This window comes from Nicotiana tabacum, chromosome 7 (genome assembly GCF_000715075.1).
Source record: "Nicotiana tabacum cultivar K326 chromosome 7, ASM71507v2, whole genome shotgun sequence".
Classification (NCBI taxonomy): Eukaryota; Viridiplantae; Streptophyta; class Magnoliopsida; order Solanales; family Solanaceae; genus Nicotiana; species Nicotiana tabacum.
Genome location: NC_134086.1, coordinates 87,628,692 through 87,650,619, shown reverse-complemented (window position 1 = coordinate 87,650,619; position 21,928 = coordinate 87,628,692). Strand labels below are relative to the sequence as shown.

Sequence of the window (21,928 nt, the reverse complement as noted above, 5' to 3'; positions counted from 1 at the left end):
CCAATATTCCCATTTTTGTGGGACCAACATTAGCCCCTTTGCAAAGGACGACCAGTGAGCCATTGTTTCAGGCTCACAATACACAATACTATCCCCCCGAGCCTACGTTCATGCCCTCGAACCACAGGCTTACAATCCACATTTGGAAGTACCAACAGAGGTTGAGAAGCCGGTTAAGGCCCCTGAACAGGATGAAGTGTTGAGAAAGTTCAAAAGCCTGGAGCAGTCATTCAGGAACTTGCACGGATTAGGCAATCAAGTCAGCGTAGCATACAAAGATCTGTGCCCTTTCCCAGACGTCCAACTCCCGGCTGGGTTCAAGATGCCTAAGTTTGATTTATATGAAGGGCACGGTGATCCCATGGCACATTTGCGGGGATTCTGTAGCAAAATGAGAGGGGCAGGCGGTAAGGATGAGCTGTTGATAGCTTATTTCGGCCAAAGTCTGAGCGGATCTGCACTAGAATGGTATACCAGGCAGGATTCCAGCAGGTGGTACACGTGGGATGATATGGCACAGGATTTTGCAGGTCATTTCCAGTACAATCTCGAGATAGTCCCTGACTGTCTCACATTATTGAGAACTGGGAAGAAACTCGGGGAAAGTTTTCGCGAGTTTGGGTTCCGCTGGAGAGAACAAGCAGCTAGAGTCGATCCTCCCATGAGAGAGGGAGAGATGGTGGACTATTTTTTGCAGACATTGGATCCAACCTACTTTGGTCACTTGGTGACAACGGTTGAAAAATCTTTCAACGAGGTGGTCAAGATAGGGGTCATGATAGAAGAGGGTTTGAGGTCTGACAAGATCTTGAACTATTCGGCACTCAAGGCCACAACCCAGGCTATTCAAAACGGCACGGGAGGTGTGTTGAGAAGAAAGAAAGAAGAGGTTGCCACGATCGAGGCAGGCAGTTGGTCCAGGGCTGGCAGGCCACACTACAACCAACCCAGACCTCACAGGTCAAACTACCCATACAACCCACCACAAAATTTCTATCCACCTCGAGAACCACATTGTTCCGTACACCAAGCCCAGGCATACACTCAGCCTCCGGTTCGCCCACAATAGCGCGCACCGGCTCCCCAGAACATATATGCACCACCACAAAACACCTACCCTCCACCAAGGGCGTATAGAAACCCCTCAGGGGCAGGTTTTCGGGGAAATCCAGATGCTAGGAATGACAGGTTGCGGAAGCAGAGAACCTTCACGGAGCTGGGAGAAACCTACACCGCTTTGTTCCACAAGCTGAGGCAATTGGGTTTGGTTAGTCCTGTCCAGACTCGAGAACAAAATCCCCCACCTCAGAATTTGGATCGATCAATCAGTTGTGAATACTGTTCCGGGATGCTCGGGCATGATACCGAGAAGTGCTGGAAATTAAGACATGCCATACAGGATCTTATTGACACCAATAAGATCGAGGTCCAGACACCAGAAGCTCCTAACATCAACCAAAACCCACTGCCAGCGCACCACGAAACTCACATGATTGAGTTGGTGTGTGAGGGAGGAGAATTGAGAAAACCCTCACAAACAGTGATGATGATCCAAGCCGCCCCGAAAGAAGTCTCAACCAGTGGAGGAACGAGTGTACAGTCGTAGGGAGAAGGCGTCAAGCCGGTAGTGATATTGGGAAAGAGCCCGTCCGCCATAACAAGCAAACCCGAGCCAAGCAAGTTGGTAGTATCAGGGATCCCGCCCCACACCGACAGTCGTGTTAAAAGGGGTATGTAGAGAACTGGTGACCATAAAACCTGTGGTCCAACTGCCGATGATTGACAGCAGGGCTGTGCCTTGGAAATATGAAAAGGCGGTGGTGATGTACAAGGGAAAACAGGTGGAAGAAGTCAGTTGTGAAGCGCAAGGGTTGACTCGATCAGGTCGATGTTTTGCTTCGGCGGAGCTAAGAAGAGCCAACCCAGTTGCAACCAAGAAACCTGTGTCCGAAGAAGAGGCTGAAGAGTTCCTGAGGAAGATGAAAGTACAAGACTATTCTGTGGTCGAACAGCTGAGGAAAACACCGGCCCAGATCTCACTGTTGTCGTTACTGATCCATTCTGAGGAGCATCGTCGGACCCTGTTGAAGATATTGAACGAAGCTCATGTACCTAGTGAGATTTCTGTAAACCACCTGGAAACCATTGCCAGCAAGATTTTCGAGGTGAACAGGGTAACATTCTCAGATGATGACCTGCCGGTGGAAGGTACGGAGCATAACAAAGCTCTATACCTAGCTGTCAAATGTGAAGACTCGGTGGTAACTCGAGTATTGGTGGATAACGGCTCAAGCGCCAATATTTGCCCACTATCTACCTTGAACCAGTTAAAGATCGACCACGGAAGGATCCACAAGAACAGTATCTGTGTCCGAGGGTTTGACGGAAACGGAACGGCCACTGTGGGGGATGTTGTACTTGAACTGACCATTGGTCTGGTCCTGTTTACCATGGAATTCCAGGTGTTGGACGCCACAATATCTTATAACCTGCTGTTGGGACGACCCTGGATTCATGCAGCCAAAGCGGTGCCTTCCACCCTACATCAGATGGTGAAGTTCGAGTGGGAAAGACAAGAGGTCGTGTTACACGGCGAGGATACAACGTTCACCATGGGCGGAACCATTGTACCTTTCATAGAGACCGCTGATGGCAAAGGTCCTTGGGTCTACCAGATTTTCGATACAGGGTCGGCCAACAAAATTTCTGAAGGAGAAAGCATCCCGCACCCTAGGGTAGCTGCCGCAACAGTCATGATGGTCTCAGAAATACTGGGTAATGGATTTGTGCCGGGAAAAGGCCTAGGAGTCGAGCTTTAAGGGATTGTCCAACCTGTCTCCCTTCCTAAAAATCTGGAAACTTTCGGATTAGGGTTCAAACCAACCGCAGCAGATAGGAAGCAAGCGCGAAAAATGAAGAAGAGGGTTTGGTTTCTGCCTAAACCAGTGCCACGTCTCTCAAGGTCTTTTGTCAAAGCAAGTGCCAAGGGGTCACCGGTCCCAAAGATTCTAGGACCTTTGATCGGTATAAATGAAGACCTGAATTAGAGTTTTGAGAGGCTATTCGCGGATGTCAGTATGGTGGAAGCTGGAGAAGGTTCCAGCAGAGCAGAGATACAGTTTGTGGGGCCTGAGGCCAAGACCAACAATTGGACAGTTACTCCTCTTCCTGTCCGAGGGGAGTCTTGGTAGTAGGCTTTGATTTATGTTTTGTGTGTTTTGTTTTGTCCGGATTATTCAAGGGTGTAATCCAAATTTTACTTTCGTTTCTGTAAAAGTGTGAACCCTTTTATCCCGCAAGTTTAATAAAGTTCTTTTCTTTTGTCCCATTTTAATTTTTATTTTGTTCTTTTTCTTTCTGAACAGTTCTCTTTTTACTGGTTCTAATGACATGGCATGCACAGCGGATCTTCGACCTAGTCTAATAAATCAATCTGAATCCGACTCAATGATGCAAGAGGTCGTTCGTGATGATGAATCTGAATGTGACGAAGGTGAAGCCTTCGAAGAGATAAACCGAGAACTGTGCCAATTTGAAGAGAAACCCAAGCCTAACCTAAATGACACTGAGGCTGTGAATCTAGGAGACGCTGATAACGTCTAAGAGACCAAAATTAGCATCCACATTGAGCCGAATGTCAGAAAAGAATTGATCAAAACCCTCATGGAATTCAAAGATATTTTTGCACGGTCATATGACGATATGCCTGGATTAAGCACCAATTTAGTGGTTCACAAATTGCCCATTGACCCGGCATACCCTCCCGTCAAGCAAAAATTAAGGAAATTTAAAACAGAGATGAGTGTAAAGATAAAAGAGGAAGTGATTAAGCAGTTGAAAGCGAAGGTCATTCGGGTCACTCGATATCCCGAGTGGTTGGCCAATGTGGTACCAGTCCCAAAGATGGATGGAAAAATCAGGGTGTGCGTCGACTACCGCAACCTCAACAAAGCAAGTCCCAAGGACAATTTTCCATTGCCCAACATCCATATCTTGATCGATAATTGCGCGGGGCGCGAGATCGGATCCTTTGTAGATTGCTATGCGGGTTATCATCAGATCCTAATGGACGAGGAAGATGCGGAAAAAACAACGTTTATTACGCCATGGGGGACTTACTGCTATCGGGTAATGCCGTTTGGATTGAAGAACGCCGGGGCAACATACATGCGAGCAATGACTGCTGTGTTTCATGACATGATACACAAAGAAATCGAGGTGTACGTCGATGATGTGATCATCAAAGCTTGGCGTCAGGAAGACCATGTAGCAGACCTAAGGAGATTCTTCCAAAGACTCCGAAGGTATAATATCAAGCTCAACCCGGCCAAATGCGCATTCGGGGTTCCATCAGGAAAGCTACTAGGATTCATCGTCAGTCGACGGGGAATTGAGTTAGACCCATCCAAAATTGAATCCATCCGAGATTTGCCACCGCCAAGGAACAAAATAGAGGTAATGAGTTTGCTGGGTAGACTCAATTACATCAGCAGGTTCATCGCCCAACTCACAGCAACTTGTGAGCCCATATTTCGGTTGCTGAGAAAGGATGCTGCGGTAGGTTGGACGGCAGAGTGTCAGGAGGCTTTCGACCAAATCAAAGGGTATCTGTCTAATCCACCCGTATTGGTCCCGCCTAAGCCCGGGAAGCCCCTAATTCTTTACCTGACGGTCTTGGAAAATTCATTTGGTTGTGTATTGGGGCAACACGATGACACAGGAAGGAAGGAGCAGGCCATCTACTATCTTAGCAAGAAATTCACAGTACATGAGGTCAAGTACACTCAACTCGAGAAAACATGTTGTGCCTTAACTTGGGTAGCTCAGAAGTTGAAGCACTACCTGTCTTCATATACTACTTATCTCATATCCCGTTTGGACCCATTGAAGTATATCTTTCAGAAACCTATGCCCACGGGAAGGTTGGCAAAATGGCAAATTCTGCTCACAGAGTTTGATATCGTCTATGTGACGAGGACAGCCGTGAAAGCCCAGGCGCTGGCCGATCATTTGGCGGAGAATCCCGTTGATGAAAAATACGAGCCCTTAAGAACGTATTTTCCTGACGATGAGGTAATGCATACAAATGAGTTGGAATTGCCTGAGGAGCCGGGTTGGAAGCTTTTCTTCGATGGAGCTGCAAACGCGAAAGGGGTTGGAATAGGGGCAGTACTCATTTCTGAAATAGGACGGCATTATCCTGTTACGGCTCAACTACGCTTCTATTGCACCAACAATTTGGCCGAGTATGAGGCTTGCATTCTGGGACTGCGCTTGGCTGCCGACATGGATGTCCAAGACGTCTTGGTCTTGGGAGACTCGGACCTCTTGGTACATCAAATTCAGGGGGAATGGGAAACACGAGATCTAAAACTCATACCATACCGACAATGCTTTCATGATCTGAGCAAGCAATTTCGATCGGTGAAATTCAAACACATCCCGAGAGTTCACAATGAGGTTGCGGATGCCTTGGCCACCTTAGCATCAATGCTGCACCACCCTGACAAAATGTATGTTGACCCTCTGCACATCCAGGTCCGTGATCAGCACGCCTACTGCAATGCCGTAGAAGAAGAAGCAGATGGCGAACCCTGGTTTCATGATATCAAGGAATACCTCAGAATGGGGATATATCCAGAACATGCCTCTGGAGACCAAAAAAGAGCCCTTCGGCGTTTGTCGAATGGTTTCTTCCTCAGCGGAGGAATATTGTACAAAAGAACCCCGGATTTGGGATTGTTGAGATGCATAGATGCCAGTCAAGCAACGACGGTTATGGCAGAGGTACATGCTGGAGTTTGTGGGCCACACATGAGCGGATATGTATTGGCAAGAAAGATCCTTCGAACAGGGTGTTATTGGCTCACCATGGAACACGACTGTATCACTTTCGTAAGGAAATGCCATCAGTGCCAGATACATGGAGATTTGATTCATTCTCCGCCAACGGAGTTACATACGATGTCAGCACCCTGGCCGTTTGTGGCATGGGGCATGGATGTCATTGGGCCCATCGAGCCGGCAACATCCAACGGTCATAGGTTCATTCTAGTGACCATTGATTACTTCACCAAATGGGTTGAGGCTAAAACCTTCAAATCCAGTAACCAAAAAGGCAGTGGTGGACTTTGTCCATTCCCATATCATCTGCAGATTTGGGATCCCAAAAGTGATCATCACGGATAACGGTGCGAATCTTAATAGCAGCCTGATGAGAGAGGTATGCCAACAATTCAAGATTACACACCGCAACTCCACCCCATATCGTCCCAAGGCGAATGGAGCGGTCGAAGCAGCCAATAAGAATATCAAAAAGATACTGCGAAAGATGGTGGAAGGATCTAGACAATGGCACGAGAGATTACCCTTTGCTTTGTTGGGTTACCGCACTACCGTCCGAACTTCCATAGGCACAACTCCTTATTTGTTGGTGTACGGAACTGAGGCCGTAATACCAGCGGAAGTCAAAATTCCGTCCCTCTGAATTGTCGCTGAGGCCGGGATTAATGATGATGAATGGGTCAAAGCTCGATTGGAACAGTTGAGCCTGATAGATGAGAAAAGATTGGTAGCAGTGTGCCATGGTCAGCTGTACCAGAAGAGAATGGCAAGAACATATAATAAGAAGGTGCGCCCCAGGAAGTTTGAAGTAGGGCAGCAGGTATTGAAGAAGATCCTCCCACATCAGGTCGAGGAAAAAGGCAAATTCGCCCCAAATTGGCAAGGGCCTTATATCGTGACCAGAGTATTGTCCAACGGTGCTTTGTGTTTGACAGATGTCAAAGGTAGATGTGTCGACATGGCTATCAATTCAGATGCAGTCAAGAGATATTATGCGTAATTTCTTTAATTATGGCAATTTTTGGTTTATTTGTTTGTATTTGGCATTTATTGGATAATGAGATGACGGAGGCAATTCTTTCTTCTATCCAAACACTTTTAACCCTTGCTTCCCCCTTTGAGCCTTAAGTTATTCTTTCATACCCCTCTTTTGGAATCACTAATGGAAAGACATAAAAAAATGAAAAGAAGGAAAAGAAAAAAAGGGAAGATAAAATACAAAACCGTGGGAACTACGTTTGACCTGATTCCTCGAAGAGGATACGTAGGCGCCTCACGGCTCGGTCATAGTGTGCATCATAGTGAATATAGGATGCATAATGTACATAGTGTGCATAATAGGCACAATGTGCGTAACGCACATAGCTCAACATAAGAGTAAAAAATAAAATTCCCCAAGCAAGAAAACTGGGGCAGAGGTTATGTTTTAAGTTCCAACAAAGGTTTGATTCCAAAAGTTGTAGCACATCACCCATCAAATTATTTTCATTTTTATAGCCTTTCTTTAACTCCACACCAAAACCAACATCAACGTCCAAAAGACCTCCCGATCAATGTTCAAGAGATGTCGAGTCAGGCAAATAAGGCCGAGAATAATACACCGATCCCCAGCAAAGAAGAGGATCGTAAGACTGGGAATGAATTGATGGTCAAAGGAATCTCCAGAAGAGAGGGTCGTATCTACAACGCCCCGATTCCTCGAAAGAAATAAAATGAGAGAGTCTTATCGGTGAAAACCTTCACAGGCACCGAGAGGCGATGTAAGATGAGGGATATGAAATGAGAGACTCTTATTGGTGAAAACCTTCACAGGCACCATAAGGCGCCGGGAGATGAGAGAAAAGAGAGAGTCTCATTAGTGAAAACCCCTCGAAGGGCACTATGAGGCGACAAGACAGATCAACAAAAAGCGACCACATTTGCAACGAAATGGATAGTCATTTTATCATCCCCAGCAAGTCAGACCATCGGGCAAATCGATTGATACAAATAGACTGGGTCGGGAATCTATGGTGCACGTCATGATCACGGGGACCAGTCATGTCCTCCAGATAAGTTCTTCTGAGTTTCTTCTCCCCACCAAATATGGGTTCAGAAAGATTTTCTCCTTTTCTAGCTTTTATTTCTCTTCCTAAAATTTGTCTTGAAAAGGATTTTTCAAAGCTTACTACCAGAGACCGAAGGGGAATTCATCCAATACAGGATAACACAAACAGTTTTAAAGGCCGACCCCAGGCAACGCAATGATCGTGCCTCGCAGTTTTGGAGGAAGTAAGCTCCCAAAGGGAATGGTTTCGGGAGTAAAAGCAGATTCCCACAGCATGTGCTTAAAGAGAAAGCAGAAAAGGGAACAAATCGAAAACCAGCCCCAGCAGGCTAGAGACCCCCGGCAGGAAAACAAAGGATTGATGATGGCAGCGAGATGCAACGCCAGGGAAGTCACCAAAAACCGGGGAAGAAAATTTTCTGCCAATTGTCAAAAATTTTCTCGGAGGAAACGGGGAAACAATTTCAATACATTTAAGTTCTAGGTCGCCCACCAGTATAATGCGGGAATACATTTAAGTTCTAGGTCGCCCACCAGTATAATGCGGGAATACATTTAAGTTCTAGGTCGCCCACCAGTATAATGCGGGAATACATTTAAGTTCTAGGTCGCCCACCAGTATAATGCGGGAATACATTTAAGTTCTAGGTCGCCCACCAGTATAATATGGGAATACATTTAAGTTCTAGGTCGCCCACCAGTATAATGCGGGAATACATTTAAGTTCTAGGTCGCCCACCAGTATAATGCGGGAATACATTTAAGTTCTAGGTCGCCCACCAGTATAATGCGGGAATACATTTAAGTTCTAGGTCGCCCACCAGTATAATGCGGGAATACATTTAAGTTCTAGGTCGCCCACCAGTATAATGCGGGAATACATTTAAGTTCTAGGTCGCCCACCAGTATAATGCGGGAATACATTTAAGTTCTAGGTCGCCCTCCAGTATAATGCGAGAATACATTTAAGTTCTAGGTCGCCCACCAGTATAATGCGGGAATACATTTAAGTTCTAGGTCGCCCACCAGTATAATGCGGGAATACATTTAAGTTCTAGGTCGCCCACCAGTATAATGCGGGAATACATTTAAGTTCTAGGTCGCCCACCAGTATAATGCGGGAATACATTTAAGTTCTAGGTCGCCCACCAGTATAATGCGGGAATACATTTAAGTTCTAGGTCGCCCACCAGTATAATGCGGGAATACATTTAAGTTCTAGGTCGCCCACCAGTATAATGCGGGAATACATTTAAGTTTTAGGTCGCCCACCAGTATAATGCGGGAATACATTTAAGTTCTAGGTCGCCCACCAGTATAATGCGGGAATACATTTAAGTTCTAGGTCGCCCACCAGTATAATGCGGGAATACATTTAAGTTCTAGGTCGCCCACCAGTATAATGCGGGAATACATTTAAGTTCTAGGTCGCCCACCAGTATAATGCGGGAATACATTTAAGTTCTAGGTCGCCCACCAGTATAATGCGGGAATACATTTAAGTTCTAGGTCGCCCACCAGTATAATGCGGGAATACATTTAAGTTCTAGGTCGCCCACCAGTATAATGCGGGAATACATTTAAGTTCTAGGTCGCCCACCAGTATAATGCGGGAATACATTTAAGTTCTAGGTCGCCCACCAGTATAATGCGGGAATACATTTAAGTTCTAGGTCGCCCTCCAGTATAATGCGAGAATACATTTAAGTTCTAGGTCGCCCACCAGTATAATGCGGGAATACATTTAAGTTCTAGGTCGCCCACCAGTATAATGCGGGAATACATTTAAGTTCTAGGTCGCCCACCAGTATAATGCGGGAATACATTTAAGTTCTAGGTCGCCCACCAGTATAATGCGGGAATACATTTAAGTTCTAGGTCGCCCACCAGTATAATGCGGGAATACATTTAAGTTCTAGGTCGCCCACCAGTATAATGCGGGAATACATTTAAGTTCTAGGTTGCCCACCAGTATAATGCGGGAATACATTTAAGTTCTAGGTCGCCCACCAGTATAATGCGGGAATACATTTAAGTTCTAGGTCGCCCTCCAGTATAATGCGGGAATACATTTAAGTTCTAGGTCGCCCACCAGTATAATGCGGGAATACATTTAAGTTCTAGGTCGCCCACCAGTATAATGCGGGAATACATTTAAGTTCTAGGTCGCCCACCAGTATAATGCGGGAATACATTTAAGTTCTAGGTCGCCCACCAGTATAATGCGGGAATACATTTAAGTTCTAGGTCGCCCACCAGTATAATGCGGGAATACATTTAAGTTCTAGGTCGCCCACCAGTATAATGCGGGAATACATTTAAGTTCTAGGTCGCCCACCAGTATAATGCGGGAATACATTTAAGTTCTAGGTCGCCCTCCAGTATAATGCGAGAATACATTTAAGTTCTAGGTCGCCCACCAGTATAATGCGGGAATACATTTAAGTTCTAGGTCGCCCACCAGTATAATGCGGGAATACATTTAAGTTCTAGGTCGCCCACCAGTATAATGCGGGAATACATTTAAGTTCTAGGTCGCCCACCAGTATAATGCGGGAATACATTTAAGTTCTAGGTCGCCCACCAGTATAATGCGGGAATACATTTAAGTTCTAGGTCGCCCACCAGTATAATGCGGGAATACATTTAAGTTCTAGGTCGCCCACCAGTATAATGCGGGAATACATTTATGTTCTAGGTCGCCCACCAGTATAATGCGGGAATACATTTAAGTTCTAGGTCGCCCACCAGTATAATGCGGGAATACATTTAAGTTCTAGGTCGCCCACCAGTATAATGCGGGAATACATTTAAGTTCTAGGTCGCCCACCAGTATAATGCAGGAATACATTTAAGTTCTAGGTCGCCCACCAGTATAATGAGGGAATACATTTAAGTTCTAGGTCGCCCACCAGTATAATGCGGGAATACATTTAAGTTCTAGGTCGCCCACCAGTATAATGCGGGAATACATTTAAGTTCTAGGTCGCCCACCAGTATAATGCGGGAATACATTTAAGTTTTAGGTCGCCCACCAGTATAATGTGGGAATACATTTAAGTTCTAGGTCGCCCACCAGTATAATGCGGGAATACATTTAAGTTCTAGGTCGCCCACCAGTATAATGCGGGAATACATTTAAGTTCTAGGTCGCCCACCAGTATAATGCGGGAATACATTTAAGTTCTAGGTCGCCCACCAGTATAATGCTGGAATACATTTAAGTTCTAGGTCGCCCACCAGTATAATGCGGGAATACATTTAAGTTCTAGGTCGCCCACCAGTATAATGCGGGAATACATTTAAGTTCTAGGTCGCCCACCAGTATAATGCGGGAATACATTTAAGTTCTAGGTCGCCCACCAGTATAATGCGGGAATACATGTAAGTTCTAGGTCGCCCACCAGTATAATGCGGGAATACATTTAAGTTCTAGGTCACCCACCAGTAAAATGCGGGAATACATTTAAGTTCTAGGTCGCCCACCAGTATAATGCGGGAATACATTTAAGTTCTAGGTCGCCCACCAGTAAAATGCGGGAATACTTTTAGCTCTAGATTTTGGAATCGGTAACCCCACCTGAAGACGGAAGGCTACAACAGAGATCCCCAAGCAGGAAACAACAAAATCCCCAGCACCAAGAAGCAGAAGGCTGCAAAGGCAAGCGCGATTCAAAAGGAAGAAGGAACGCATCTAAAAAAAAGCAGTTTGGGAACGTTATAGCACGCCCAACATAACAAACTGTGATACCACTGAAGAAACCATTGGAAGAATTAAAGAAGAGGGCCATGTTCCCAGCAGATCAAGCAAAGTGATGAAAACTGGCATTCAGAAAAGGCGAAGGACCAGCATCATCTCCCAAGCTCGCAAAATAAAGGCATCAGAGGAAAGCGTTAGCCGACAAGAAAGCAAGGCAACAAGAACAAGTGGAAGATAGATGAGATCTCACAATCTAGCTTAGCTTCTTGTTTTTCCTTTCAAGAACAATGTAACAAGGAGATCAGTGAGCAGTAGCATCCTACAGCAGCGTGCAACAGCGCACAACAGCAGCGAACACTACAGTCACACGGTAGTCCCAGCTACCAAAATTTCCCGAACTACATTGACCTGATTCCTGTTCAGCCCAGGATATGTAGGAAACCTCTGAAGCAAAGGTTCGGTCAAATCCTTTTCAAAAAATGCTTCACACGGAGTATTCGGACAGGCAAAAATCGCTTGCTTTATCTTTGCGCGAAAACCCTTCGTGTCTTCGGGCAAAGAGGGGCAGCTGTAAGCACGTGATTTTTTTGCTTCACGAGCAATCACTCAAAAAGGAAAACAAAAAATAGTGATAAATGGCCTCACTGTACAATTTGTCGTTTTTCCGTGACAGGTGTTGTTAGTCATGTGTAGATCTGCCCATTTTGCATTTAATCTTACCGATCAAAATACAAAAGCATGTCTGTCAGGGTAGTCAAAATCGCAATTCGGTCGTTAAAAAGAACGAAAATTCAAAAAATATAGGCGTCGTTCGTTCTAGGTTGTGATTTAACTTGCTTAAATATTTTAATTTGGTGTGATAATTGTGTTGAAGTGTCACATGGTTGTTTGTTTTAATTTCATTTTTTGTTTCATTATTTACTTTTGTTATTTCATTTTTGTTTCAACATAAGAAAACAAAGAAAAGATTGATTTGGGCCCAGAAAATGAAATAAAAATAGGCCCAAAACCGACCAAGGACCCGGTCCAGACCAGGCCTGCCCAGGCACCTCCCGAAACGACGCCGTTTTATGCAAGTCGATCTGAGCCGTCTAAGCCTCTTGATCCAACGGTCCACATACGCACCCGTGACCCAACCTGTTTAGACGGTCCAACCCAATCCATCACTTAAACCCAAACGACACCGTTTTAATACCAAACGGCTTCGTCTCACCCCTCACCATCAGATCCAAGCCGTTGAAATCATCTGATCCAACGGCTCAGATCTAAACCCCTAGACCATATATAAACCTTCCCTTACACCCCACGCCCCCTATACGAACACCCCATCCCGTCGTCCCCAAGATCAAACCCAGACCTCCCATTAGAAACCCTAGCCGCCCCATCTCCCTCGCCATTAAAGCCGGCGGTATGGACGCCGGTGGCCACCTCCTGAACACCCTAGGACCACCTCACTGTCCTAAACATGGATCTGCTATCCATTTGCCTCAAATCACCTTCTTTCGTCTCGAATCTTCATTTGAAGATTTGAGTCGAAACTCTGATCTATACCAAACCACCCCATCTTCATACCAGACACTCCCCTGACCCTCCTCGTGACCAAACCAAACTTGGTTTGGTCCGAATCCACCCACAACTCCCCAAAAACCAGATCTGAGAATCCAAAACCTAGAACACGGATAGCCTTGGAATCCAGCCGACCTTAACAAGGGTTCGAGGTCTAATAGACCTTAATCAAGGTGTTCTCATGTGAGAACACCCTGATTAAAGTTTGTTCGGCTTCAAATGGTCAAAGTGGAGTCAGTTTTGGGTCAGTTTGGTTTAAACATTTTTCGGTAAGTTTTTCTTTTCCTTTTTGTTTATTCAACTGCCAATTAAGTCGTTAGCATGCTTTGTTGTGTTTGTTTGTTATTTTCTGATAGTTTTCTTAATTTCTTCCATCTCTGTCAAAGACCTGTTTATTTGGTCGATTGTTTTCTGTGTATGATTTAAATGTATCCTGTGATAAGCATGTCCGATTAGGATAGTCGTCGCATAAATAACTTATATAGGTTCCCAGTGATCGACCAAAGTTGTCCGAAGCCCTTTAGGTCCCTTGTATGTGTTTGTTTATTTGAACGATTGATTATTACCTGTTATAATTAGTATAGTCGACTCGATAAATGTCGTCGATTAGTTCTCTATAACTAATGGATCAAATAAGCTAATAATTTCACATGACTAAATGAACCATGTCACTGACTGAATGCTCGACATTGCCTGAGATTATCCTATAAACTGCATTACAAAACAGCTAAAAGATTCAGTCTAGGGCAGCTTCGATTTTAAATTTTTCAGAAGTCCAAAATAACCCATTATTGCAGAGGGTCAAGACAGGGATAACCAGGGTTTAATAGGGGTAGTCTGGGGTTTGAAAAGAACAAAAATGATTAGTTTAAATGAGATGACAAGTAGGGTACTAATTTGGGATTAAACTAATATCAATGGGGAACAAGACACAAGAGTATGGGGTTTAAAATGAATACTTAAATGAACCCATAACCTTTGATTAAAGAAAAGCCAGGCGTGGGGAACAAAATGGCTGGCATCAAAAGATGCTTAAGCATGGGTTTAAAGGGTATGGGCAGTCTGCAAAATGGAAGATCGAGGCAGCTTGACTGCACTGGTCGATTGGTTTATAAATAGGCCATTTCGGAACTTAAAAAGGGTTGGACTTTTAGTCTTCAGAAAAAAAAAGAAATAGAAAGAGATTTGAGAATACTGTGAATGAGTATCATTTGAAAACTGTGTAAGAGTTCAAGTTGTTCAAGCTGTCTTTGCTGATTGTTGTTGGCTGTTGGCTCAGCTTTTGTGGTTATTGATTTTCTGCTGTGACTGCATTGAACATTTTGGGTTTTCTTGGCTGCATCTCATTACTCTTTTCTGGGATCACTTGTTTGGTGCTCGACCATCTTTGGTTTTCTTTGGTCTGGAAATTGTTTCTGGTTGTCTGTGGACTGTGGAAAACACTTGTGATTGTTGGTTTGTTGCTGTGTTGTTGCTGTGTATCTACTGTTGCTGTGTTTACTGCATACTGCCCAGCTGATCAGTCCTTTCTTCTTTGTCCTCTATACCAGGTACACAACCAATGCACTATCAAATGTAATTGGAACATTGAGCATGAATGCAAAAAAGAAAAGACCTGAAGTTGATTTTCATACATAGATTGTTATATTAGATATCATGTACTGTATGATAATTTTCATTCCTGTGTTGACAATAGAAGCAACCTGTATGCCCAGTGTATATCAATATAGATTAGCTAAATGGTAGTTTACATATGTATGCTGATAGGTGAGAATATTCTCAATGAAATAGGTTGCATCTCAGACTTAGTTTACTTTGTAATATGTGCTGTAATGTATGCCAAGCATGAAAACTGTACATCATTGGCTAAGTTCTTCCTTTTCTGATTAATGGTCTCATATAACTAGCAAACCACCTGTTAAGACCAAGAACACAAAACTTGCAATCTCAACCTCATGAAGGTCGAGCCCAGGTCAAAACAGACCAAGCAGGCCCGTATCGAACAAGCAGTGGCCCAGGTCTGGCCCATCACGCATGGGCTGGATTTGGGCCCGTGATTATTTGTTCGGCTGACGGTGCACGCAGCCTCGTTTCTGATTTTTAAGCATTTCTGAATGTTGTTATAGATAACTTGCAAGCACGTAATTAATTAGGACTACCTATTGTTTTCAATTAGTAGAGACAAACGCGACAAGAAACGTAGTTGCTATAGGATATCCTTTTAAAATAAGAACGAGATGAGCCTCGACAAAAAATAAATAAAACGCACGAGCTGCGGGGCCCTCGTTAAATGTATATTATCGGAGCATTCAGTTTCCAGGATGGGTCGTTTAGCAAATCTCACGGCCCTCCCAGAATAATAACGCGATGGTCTCTTTAAACGCGTACTTAATAATGTTATCTCCTTAAACTCGGGTGCACATTTATGTGACCCAAATCCCAATCTCAACAGAATCGAAATATGTCTCTAACCACGGGTACATTGTTTGTGGCGTGGTCTGAGATGCATTTCCACGACGTTGCAAATTCTTTTCATAAGGAATGAGACGAGCCTCGACAAACAAAAAATGTACAAAGTGCGGGGCCCTCTAAATGTATATATATAAAATACTTAGAATTCGGGACATGCCGTTTAAGCAAATTTCATGGCTTTCCCCAAGATAACAACACGCTAGTTGCTTTAAGCGCGCCTTTAATAATTTATTTTCCTTAACTCGGGTGCACATTTATGTGACCCAAATCCAAATCTCAACCGAGTCGAGATATGTCAATAATCACGTGTACATTGATGTAACGTGATTCGAGGTATGTTTTCGCGACGTTGCAATTCCTTGTAAAAATAATAATAATGATAAAAGCGGTTAAAAGATAAAATTGGCACATAAGTTCATATTTGTATAAAATCAGATAATCAAGCCGAATATAACAGTTGAGCGACCGTGCTAGAACCACGGAACTTGGGAATTCCTAACACCTTCTCCTGGGTTAACAGAATTCCTTACCCGGATTTCTGGTACGCAGACTGTAATATGGAGTCATTCATTTCCTCGATTCGGGATCAAAATTGGTGACTTGGGACACCCTAAACCTCCCAAGTGGCGACTCTGAAATAAATAAACAAATCCCGTTTCGATTGTCCTTTAATTGGAAAAAACTCCCTTGCACCCTCTCTAGTGCGGAAAAAGGAGGTGTGACAATGATGAAATACAGTCCCTTCATCAGAATCATACATGGAGATTGGCCAATCTCCCGAAGGGAAAGAAAGCAATTGGGTGCAAATGGGTATTTGCAAAGAAGGAAGGATTTCCTAACCAATTAGATGTTCGCTACAAAGCAAGATTGGTGGCCAAAGGATATGCTCAAAAGGAGGGAATTGATTACAATGAAGTGTTTTCTCCAGTTGTAAAACATTCCTCCATTAGAATTATGTTGGCTTTGGTAGCACAATTGGATTTGGAACTAGTTCAGATGGATGTAAAAATTGCGTTTTTACATGGAAACTTGGAGGAGGAAATCTACATGACTCAGCTAGAAGGATTCAAAATTGCTGGAAAAGAAAATATGGTGTGCAAACTTGAAAAATCGTTGTATGGATTGAAACAATCTTCTAGACAATGGTACAAGCGATTTGACGAGTTTATGTTGCGGCAAGGGTACAAGAGAAGCAAATACGATCATTGTATGTATTTGCACAAGCTTAAATATGGTTCCTTTGTATATCTTCTCCTATATGTTGATGATATGTTGATAGCTTCCAAGAATTCGGAAGAAATTGATAAGTTGAAGATTCAACTGAAGAAGGAGTTCGAGATGAAGGATCTGGGTGAGGCAAAGAAAATTCTTGGCATGGAGATAATTAGAGATAGACGTTCAAAGAAACTCTGTTTATCTCAGAAAGAATATTTGAAGAGAGTACTACAACGTTTTGGCATAGATGACAAGACTAAGCCAGTTAGTACTCCACTTGCTCCCCATTTTAAGCTAAGTACTACTATGTCGCCAATGGATGAAGCTGAACGAGAGTATATGTCAAAGGTACCATACGCAAATGTTGTTGGTAGCTTGATGTATGCAATGGTTTGCACAAGGCCTGACATTTCACAAGCTGTTGGAGTTATTAGCAGATATATGCACAATCCAGGGAAGGAGCATTGGCAAGCTGTGAAGTGGATTCTATGGTATATTCATAATACTGTAGATATCGGGTTAGTTTTTTAGCAGGAATACAATCAGTCTGTAGTTGGATATTGTGACTCAGATTTTGCGGGTGATCTGGACAAACGAAGATCAACTACTGGTTATGTGTTTACTTTTGCAAAAGCACCAGTTAGTTGGAAGTCTACTTTGCAGTCAACAGTTGCTTTGTCTACAACAGAGGCAGAGTACATGGCTATTACAGAGGCTGTGAAAGAGGCAATTTGGCTTCAAGGATTACTAAAGGAGCTTGGTGTTGAACAAAAAGGTATCACAATTTTTTGTGATAGTCAAAGTGCTATTCAATTAGCGAAGAACCAAGTTTATTATGCAAGGACGAAGCATATTGATGTTCGGTATCATTTCGTACGAGAAATCATAGAAGAAGGAGGAGTCACAGTGAAGAAAATTCATACTACGGAGAATCCTGCTGATATGCTGACAAAAGTGGTGACTGCGGTCAAGTTTCAACATTGTTTGAATTTGATCAACATTGTTGAACACTGAAGATTGAAGATGAAGACACAACCAAAATTTGTTATTGAGAGAAGATTGAAGATGTGGAATTTTGCCAAGGTGGAGATTTGTTGAATTTGGCAAAGTCCCACATCGGTGGGTTAGCCATTTGGTTGGGAAATTTTCCCTATAAAAGAAGGCCTAATGTTTAGGATTTAAATACACCTCTCATTTGCCTTCTCATTTGTTTAAGGCATTTGTATCTTCTCTCTTTAGTATTATTTCACTTGTATTTTTGGAGTGGAATAAAATATTGGTTGTGTCCGAGGAGTAGGCAAAATTAGCCGAACCTCGTAAATTCTGGTGCTCCCTTTATTGTTGTTTTACTGTCTTATTTATTATTTGGTGGCTGTCATAATTTTTGGTATAGTAGTTGTGACTTATTCACACTATATACATTTGGCTTCCGCAACACAAAGTACAGCCTCAATCACTTTGAATTTATCTGGATTAGTCCATTTCTTCATCATCAGCTTGTACTGTTAAATAATCTTAAATGAAGTTTAACAAGCACCAGTTTGAAGTGTTGCATTGCATCGATGTTGGGCAGGTTCTAGTCAGTCTGGTCAGTTCCTACAGATATGACAAAGAATTGGTCGACCATGGTACTGCTAATCTAGAGGCTTCTAAGCTTCGTGAAGCCACTAGAACAAAACAATTAGATAGTGATGAACTCATCCTGATACTCGGCACCAGGAACACTCATCAGCTTAAGGCAACTTTTCGGTGCTATGAGCAAAACTACGGATTCTCCATATATCAGGTCAGTCATCTTTAAGCCACCAGATTAACTTCGTTTCACTACTTCTTGCTCTTTAATTAATCCTATCTTCTTGGACCGACTTACAATCACAGGATATATCGAATTCTAGCGAAGGTCCTCTGGAATCTATCTTGAAAGTGGTTATTTGGTGCATAGACTCACCAGAGAAGCATTTCGCTGAGGTAACAAAAATAGACATAAAAAGATTGCCTTGTTAGACTGCCTTTCTTTTTGTTAATCTTTATTACCCTTTTTTAGCAGAGCTGCTCCTCCCTCCTGCCCGAACAAACTTATCTTGATTTGGCTGTTTCATAATCTCTTTATGTCCACTGGATATATCTGGTATTGTTCATCACCTAATGACAGCGACTAAATAATCTTCTCTCATTTTCTCCTCCGTATCTGGGCATCTCAGGTCGTAAAAAAATTCACTGATGGGCTAGGAACTGATGAGGATTCTCTAACTAGAGCAATTATAACTAGAGCTGAAATTGATATGATCAAAGTTAAGGAAGAATATTTCAAAAAGAAGAATACTACTCTTGAATATGCAGTAGCTGATGACACGTCAGGTTAGAACAGGGAGTTCCTAATGACCCTGCTTGGGGCCAATGAGTAGGTACTTGCAGCCAGACAGTAGTTTCTAGTGTTTGTGTTCAACTTGGTTTGCTTTGAAGTTGATGTATCAGTATTGGTGAGGTGATTTTTGTTCTTTGTATTAGCAGTAGAAGAAGAATGATTGTGTACCTTAATTGTGGCTTGGCCCTTCGTTTCTGAATAAATGTTGGACTTTCGGTTCTACTGTAGAAACAAAACATTACTGCAGATTGTCTGAAAGTGTAATATTTTTACACTATATTAGTGTTAATTAATATGTTGCAGCAGATTGGCTATCTTATTTTTCAGGTCATTGAGTCAATGTATTTTGGACATTTATTAAAGGTGATCTCACAATGTACAAAGCAACTGTTTTAACCATGCAAGCATCCACACTGCCCAATTAACATTATTCCTACCACTTCAAACATGCATCGTTACCACCCAACAACTCAGAATTAATTAAATTATGCCACGAGAACATTTCGAAAAAATTATGGAGCGTAACATTTATCACACGCACTCAAAGATTTCTTGGACTGTTATCGCTATTCCATCTTCAAATGTTTTCGGTACTTTTGATATTTTCAATAAGATATTTGTATAGGTCCAAATTTGGTACGTCTCGAAGTTCGAGTATGATTCATCACCCCGCCTGCCGACTGCTTCTCTAGGCCGAACGATGAAGGGACTAGATACATGGAAACTTCTCCAATATATGTATGAAAGGGACATGTATAGTATTCTTCGGTAAATAAAATAAAGCAGTATTTTATATTCTCCACCAAGATATTCTCCAATGAATCAAATAAAGCAACATTTTTACTCTCCATCAAGTTTCTTTTTTCGCATTCCACATTCGACCTCGCTCGAATTACTTGACATTCGACCTCGCTCGAATTACTTAACATTTGACCTCGCTCGAATTACTTGACACTCGACCTCGCTCGAATTACTTTACACTCGACCTCGCTCGAGTTACTTTAAGATCTGCGATCGACTACGCCAGAACATTACACACAAACGGCCGAAAAGCCAGGGACTGCACCGCATAGCAAACAAAAATGGCAATTCGGAGATACACAACAAAAAGGTAATCATTCCATTACAACTGTCATATTACAAAACTTTTTACAAAGGGTCCGAAGACGCCCTCACAAAAATGGCAAGGCAAAACAAAAATAAATACAACGGCCCTACGCCGCGTCACCCCTTTCGGCGTACTCGTCATTATACCAAGAATCGGAGACGAGCCTGTCCGCATCATCATCGACATCATCCCCGCCAGGCGTGCTTACAATAACCACAAGCTTCACGAGACACACATGCTTTAACACGGACACCCTCGAGCTCTGCCTCGGAAACCTTCCCTTCGGCCTTTAGGGACTTGTACACATCAAGCTGAGCCTCGGCATGAACCCACATCTCATACAACTTCCGTGGCATGACAGGATCGACAAAAGTATGAGACGTAGACGGCTGCGACTACCGTCGCACTTCCTCAGCCTTCAAAGCAACAACCTGTTCATTTAATCCGGGCAACTCCGAATCCAGATCTTGGATCCGCTCTTCTAACCTCGCTACTTTGAGCGTCGGCGTCTCCACCTCATTATCCCGCTCAGAGTTACAAACACGGAGGGCATCATCCAAGGCCGCTACTTCAGATATGGCGGCCACCCTGCCTTTTTATCGACTTTAACACTCAACTCGCCCCTCAGATCGACAACCTCCGTTTCCCTTTGCCCAAGCTCAACAGTTAAAGAAGCCACCCTCACTTGAAGATCGGCGTTCTCAGCTATCACCCCTTGCTCACCTCGATCTCATCATCCTTGGCCTTAATAGCCGGCTCAAGCTCGTTGCATCGACCTATGGCCTTCATCAGCTCATCATCCCGTTCCTTCAGCTCTTCAACTTTCCGCGCCAACTCTTCCTCTTTCTGTTTAAGCCCGTCGTGAAATAGCTGAAACTCGCTATTTTGGGTAAAGACATCGGCCAAAATGGTGCTTGGTGAGGTACTCGTTGTACTTAGAGGTTACCTTTTTAAAAATGGTCTTCCTCCGCTCATCCCTCCGGTCGCGCTCGATCTCCATGATGAGAGTTTGACATGCAAAGGAAAGAAAGTCAACATAAGCAGATTACGCATGCGAAACAAATCCTAACAGAAAAAGAAAAAAACACTTACCCGCAAAGCCATGCCAAAAATACTGTGTGATAGCTCTTCATCACTCATCGCTTGAAGCGCCGCATTCTCAGAAGCGGCGCACAAGGGGGCGAAGGACGACACTGCCTACTCAGAGTTCGCCAAAAGATCGTAACCCACGGGAATGATTACGTGTCGGTTAGGACCCTCCGTCCTCACTTCCACGCAGGTGTTTCTCTCCAAAAAGGTGTGCACCTCTTCGGGATCGATGTCTGAGCTTGAACCATCGTCCTCTGCACGCACCACTCCATCTCCTCCGGCCGCCGCCGACGCGCCACTTTCACCGGCCTGTGCAGGCTCCCCGCCTTGGTATACCCCCTCGGCCCTAGAGGACCTCCCCGCCATAATAGCATCCGCCATAACAACGGTCCATACATTTGGCATAAGTGAGGAAGCCGCTCCCGAGGCAACGACCTTCTTCTTTTCAACACTAGTGGCGACGGTCTTTCCAAATTCCATTGTCACGACCCAAACCGATGGGCCGCAACGGGCACCCGGTAC

The 21,928-nt window shown here is 43.7% G+C and overlaps 1 pseudogene; it reads left to right on the top strand.

Annotated features, from left to right (window-relative positions):
- The window catches only part of LOC107801633 (annexin D3-like), a 37,724-nt pseudogene extending 18,475 nt beyond the window's left edge, over positions 1–19,249 (top strand).
- Positions 19,250–21,928: the final 2,679 nt, after the last annotated feature.